Here is a 6,000-nt window from a genome sequence, read left to right on the forward strand (position 1 = left end):
TAAATATTACTTTATTTAGAACAAAGAAAGTTACAGCACAGGGACAGGCCCTTTGGCCCTCCAAGCCTGCACCGACCGCACTGCTGGATGAAATTAAAACCCCCTACCCTTCCAGGGACCATATGCCTCTATTCCCATCCTCTTCATGTATTTGTCAAGACGCCCCTTAAAAGTCACTACTGTATCCGCTTCCACTACCTCTCCCGGCAACGAGTCCCAGGCACCCACTACTCTCTGTAAAAAATCTGCCTCATACATCTCCTTTAAACGTTGCCCTTCGCACCTTAAACCTGTTCCCCCAAGTAATTGACTCTTCCACCCTGGGAAAAGGCTTCTGACTATCCACTCTGTCCATGTCCCTCATAATCTTGTAGACTTCTATCAGGTCGCCGCTCAACCTCCGTTGTTCCAGTGAGAACAAACAAAGTTTCTCCAACCTCTCCTCATAGCTAATGCCCTCCATACCAGGCAACATCCTGGTAAATCTTTTCTGTACCCTCTCCAAAGCCTCCACATCCTTCTGATAGTGTGGCGACCAGAATTGAACACTCGATTCCAAGTGTGGCCTAACTAAGCTTCTATAACGCTGCAACATGACTTGCCAATTATTAAACTCAATGCCCCGGCCGATGAAGGCAAGCATGCCGTATGCCTTCTTGACTCCTTCTCCACCTGCATTGCAACTTTCAGTGACCTGTGTACCTGTACACCCAGATCCCTTTGTCTATCAATACTCTTAAGCATTCTGCCATTTACTGTATATTTCCTATCTGTATTAGACCTTCCAAAATGCATTACCTCACATTTGTCCGGATTAAACTCCATCTGCCATTTCTCCACCCAAGTCTCCAACTGATCTATATCCTGCTGTATCCTCTGATGGTCCTCATCGCTATCCCCAAATCCACCAACCTGTGTGTCGTCTGCAAACTTACTAATCAAACCAGTTACATTTTCCTCCAAATCATTTATATGTATTACAAACAGCAAAGGTCCCAGCACTGATCCCTGAGGAATGCCACTTGTCACAGCCCTCCATTCAGAAACGCACCACCCTCTGTCTTCTTTGACCGAGTCAGTTTTGTATCCACCTTGCCAGCTCAACTCTGATCCCATGCGACTTCTTCTGCACCAGTCTACCATGAGGGACCTTGTCAAAGGCCTGACTGAAGTCCATGTAGACAACATCCACTGCCCTACCCTCATCAATCATCTTCGTCACTTCCCCAAAAACTCGACCAAGTTCGTGAGACACGACCTCCCCTTCACAAAACCATGTTGCCTTTCACGAATACATCCACTTATTTCCAAGTGGGAATAAATCCTGTCTCGAAGAATCCTCTCCAATAATTTCCCTATCACTGATGTAAGGCTCACCGGCCTGTAATTACCTGGATTATTCTTGCTACCCTTCTGAAACAAAGAAACAACATTGGCTATTCTCCAATCCTCTGGGACCTCCCCTGTCGCCAGTAAGGATAGAAAGATTTCTCTCAAGACCCCAGCAATTTCTTCACTTGCCTCCCTCAGTATTCTGGGGTATATCCCATCAGGCCCTGGGGACTTGTCTACCTTAATGTTTCTCAAGAACCCCAATACCTCCTCCTTTTTGATCTCAACATGACTCAAACTATCTACACATCCTTTCCCAGACTCATCATCCACCAAGTCCTTCTCTTTGGTGAATACTGACGCAAAGTACTCATTTATTACCTCACTCATTTCCTCTGGCTCCGCGCATAGATTCCCTCCCTTGTCCTTGAGTGGGCCAACCCTCACCCTGGCTACCCTCTTGCTCTTTATATATGTATAAAAAGCCTTGGGATTTTCCTTAATCCTGCTGGCCAATGCTTTTTCGTGACCCCTTTTAGCCCTCCTTACTCCTTGCTGAAGTTTCTTTCTACTTTCCTTGTATTCCACACTTGCTTTGTGTGTTCCCAGCCTCCTAGCTTTGACAAATGTTTCGTTTTTCTCTTTGACGAGGCTCACAATATCTCTCGTTATCCAAGGTTCCCAAAACTTGCCATACTTATCCTTCATCCTTACAGGAATGTGCCAGTCCTGAATCCCTATCAGCTTACACTTGAAAGCCTCCCACATGCCAGATGTTGATTTGCCCTCAAACATCTGCCCCATCTGGTAGCTATTTATTAGCTACCAGTCATTAACAGATGAGAAAGTCATGAGCCTTAATTGAGTTATAGTTAATCAATGAATAATGAATCAGTAGTTCTAATAAAAGATTGAGTTTTATTTGCTGTAAAAGCTGAATTGCTGTGTATGTAAAGAATGTGCAATGAGGATAAATGTACTGGCGAGAGAGACCTTCAAGCTCTGATTAGCCTCAACATTTGAAACTGTGAGAATAAGGGATTGTATAGAATCAGATAAAGGGATAGTATGAACCAGTTCTATTGTATTCCTGTCTAAGATAATGAGAGAAGGTGGTGTCAGTAATTGAGGATCCAGTTAAATTAATCTTGTGATCAAATTGACCAATTGTCATGATTCAACAGGCCCAACTCTGACGTGAGGTCATCGTCACTTTGTGGATAAAAGTAGAGGTTCTGAAGGTCTTCCTTGCGAGCCAAATACTGAAAACTCCCGAGGCTGAGTTCCAAGGAAATTACTGTCAGAGAAGGAGCCAGACTCCTGAGTTCCACAATAATTCCTGTGAAAGGAGCCAGAGAGGGTTACGCTTCTATGGACCAATCACCCACACAAAGTTGTAAAAGTCAATATCTTAAAGTTGTTCAGTAAAACTTTTTCATTCAGTAAACTTCTTTTTAAATTTCCTATCCAGAGAATTCTGCCTTTACCACAAAGAGGGCAGGGAACAGGCTGCAGATGAATTAAAGAGAAACCATTTGTGTCCAGAACGTTGTGAACATCCTTTTACTCTGGTTGTCTTTGATCCTCAAGTCATTTTCTGTTTGTTTTAACCATGTTCTGTTTCATTAATAAACTTTTATCAGTAAAATATTTGACTTTTCTGGATTTTTTCTGATTTTTTGATGCACTTTAGGGAACGTGGGTGAGAGGGGTTGGCAGGCTCTTCAACAGAAAGTGAGTCCCTCTAAGGTAATTGGCAAAGGAGCCAGAGGGGGAGATGAGATTTTATTTTATTTTTTGACACAGTGAGTTGTTCTGATCTGCCTGAAAGCAGATTCAATAGTATCTTTCCAAAGGGTAAAAACTTGAAAGGGAAGAATTTGCAGGACTGTGAGGACAGATCAGTGTGGTAGGATGAATCAGAGAGTCCTTTCAAAGAGATAGCAAGGGCACGATGGGCTGAATGGACTCCTGCATCCTGTCAATCTCAGTCTCCTGCTTTTGTGCAGGTTAGAAGGGTAGATTTCAGTGCAGACTCTTCCCTGTATATGTATTTAAAGAGACAGGTTTCTCTTTCGGTCTGAGTGACTGATATAACAATTGATTGGAGGCCCATTTCTCACTCAGTCCTCCAGCACCTTCCTGTCTCTCTATTAGTGCGACGCCCAGGGCAGTTTCCCAACTGGGGCGCAGGCCCCATTATTCTCAGCTAAATTCAGCCCTCAGCTCCGTCGCCTGGCTGTCATTGACACAAGCAATAGAGAGACAGAAAGGTGCCACAGGCTCAAATGGGAAGTCAAAACATGTGGCTTTAAATGAACTGTTAGGATCTCTGACGATCAACAATTTTAAAAAATGAATTCTGAACCCAGTAAACAAATTAAAGAATCACATGGCAAAACTTCAAGTTTTCTGATGTTTACTCCAACAAACTGGAAGCAACAATGATTAAACACTTTTTTATAGGGAACATAGCCCTTAAACTGTACAATTAAACTTTGCCCTTTTACTCTTAACACCATTAAATATCCACTCAATGGATATATTTTACCCTGCCTTGGAATGTTGACACTCTTTCTCCAAAAACCAGCCCAAAGTGATTCTTTACTCCCCAAGGGTTTATTTCCATTGTTTTCCTTTTCCAGTCTGGCAACCTTTAATCCCAGAGCTGTCCTTCACAGTGATGGTTCTCCTGGACATTTTCCCACTAACACAAGCAAGGTGAATCTTCCAGTCTTGTTTTACAATTCTCAGGAATTTGTGACCAACATTCGACACCGGAGCAGAAGTCGGCCATTTGGCCCTTTGGGTCTGCTCCACCGTTTATTTAGATCATGGCTGATCTACTTGTGTTGAGTTCCACATTCTTGTTCTACAGCTGATACTTTTGATGCCGTTATCCAACAAGAACTGGTATTAAGGCAAAATTCTGCTGTTGCTGGAATCTGAAACAAAAACAGAAAATGCTGGACAATCTCAGCAAGTCTGACAGCATCTGTAAAGAGAGAATAGACACAGCATTTTGAGTCAGGATTACTCTTTGTCAGAGGTGAAGACAAGGAAATTCTGACAAAATTGTTAAATTGTTGGTTCCCTGTTCACACCAATTTACAACAGACATCATTGTCAGTACAGGATAGAAATTCAGAACAGACAATTCTAGTTTCTATGGAACATTCTTTCCTCTCTCATTCTCCAAAATCTGTCAATCTCCATCCCACACACTCTCCTTCAATTCTCACTGCGCTCTCCTGAGTATACAACCTCCCAAGTCTATTGAAGGTGCTGATTCAGACTGATTAACGGATCCATGCTGACCACTTTCTATATTGGACACAGAGATCTGAAAATCTACGTGTAACGACCGGCCTACACGCTAGAAATTAAAATCTGTGCCATATGCGGGACCGGATAACTGGATTGGGAGAAAGGGAAGGATGTGGGGAAGAATTTTATTTTGGTGCAGAAAGGTCATTACCTGGAACCCGCTGCCTCAGAGGGTTGTGGAAGTGCAAATGATCCATGATTAATCTTCAAGCTGACAGCCACGTTAAAGTTTTACATTTGGCCATAAATGCTGTGTGTAATACACTGTGTTACCTGGTTACAGATACATGAAGAATGTGAGGAGGATTTTTATTTAGGCAGCGAGTGGTGACCTGGAAGTTAAAAATTCAACAAGTCCCCAATTTCCCCCAGAATGCAAAAGAAACGCAAAAGGGGAGCAAAGCAAGTGTTTTACTCACAGATGTTGGCCTCTTTTAGGTCAAAAGGAGCTCACAAACTATTTTTCAAATTGACATCGAGCCAGCCAGGAGTTGAACCTGGAATCTTCTGATCCGTAGTCAGACGCGTTATCCATTGCGCCACTGACCCACACTCTCACAGATGTTGGAGAGCCAGGAGGAAGTTTGAGTCTGTCTGAAGCTCAATCTTCATTCAGAGAGAGAGCAGCAGCAGCTTTGCTGGGCAGGAATGAGCAGCTGAACAAGCTCATTGTCCACTTCCGCATTCAGACAATCATAGAATCATAGAAACCCTACAGTGCAGAAGGAGGCCATTTGGCCCATCGAGTCTGCACCGACCACAATCCCACCCAGGCCCTACCCCCACACATTTTACCCACTAATCCCTCTAACCTACACATCTCAGGACTCGAAGGGGCAATTTTTAACCTGGCCAATCAACCTAACCCGCACATCTTTGGACTGTGGGAGGAAACCGGAGCACCCGGAGGAAACCCACGCAGACACGAGGAGAATGTGCAAACTCCACACAGACAGTGACCCGAGCCGGGAATCGAACCCAGGACCCTGGAGCTGTGAAGCAGCAGTGCTAACCACTGTGCTACCGTGCCGCCCATATGGGGGAGCTCTGATTGGCTGGAGGACCAGAGTCCTTCCGGTCCTCCAGAGTTCCCATTGGTCAACATCTCAGGGGTGGGCACTCCACCGCACATGCGCAGCTTCCTCTCTCCCTTGGACATGCGCAGCCCCGGGGCATGGGGGAGTGGGCAGATTCAATCTTCCTCCTGTCTCCAACAGTGTTGTGTGTGTGTAGCAGCACTGAATTTGCTGCTGCAAATCATCAACATTTCTTTGCATGTGAAAGCACTGGTTGAAAGAACTGAGCAGTTTTCTCTCCCTTGAGTATTGGTGGTTCAGTGGT

At 44.3% G+C, this 6,000-nt stretch overlaps 1 non-coding gene across 1 annotated transcript; it reads right to left on the reverse strand.

Annotated features, from left to right (window-relative positions):
• Positions 1-5,135: 5,135 nt before the first annotated feature.
• On the reverse strand, positions 5,136-5,208 carry trnar-acg (transfer RNA arginine (anticodon ACG)). The gene has a single exon. It is a non-coding gene; the product is annotated as a tRNA-Arg (tRNA).
• Positions 5,209-6,000: the final 792 nt, after the last annotated feature.

The sequence above is a fragment of the Mustelus asterias genome, unplaced genomic scaffold (assembly GCF_964213995.1).
Source record: "Mustelus asterias unplaced genomic scaffold, sMusAst1.hap1.1 HAP1_SCAFFOLD_753, whole genome shotgun sequence".
Taxonomy (NCBI): domain Eukaryota; kingdom Metazoa; phylum Chordata; class Chondrichthyes; order Carcharhiniformes; family Triakidae; genus Mustelus; species Mustelus asterias.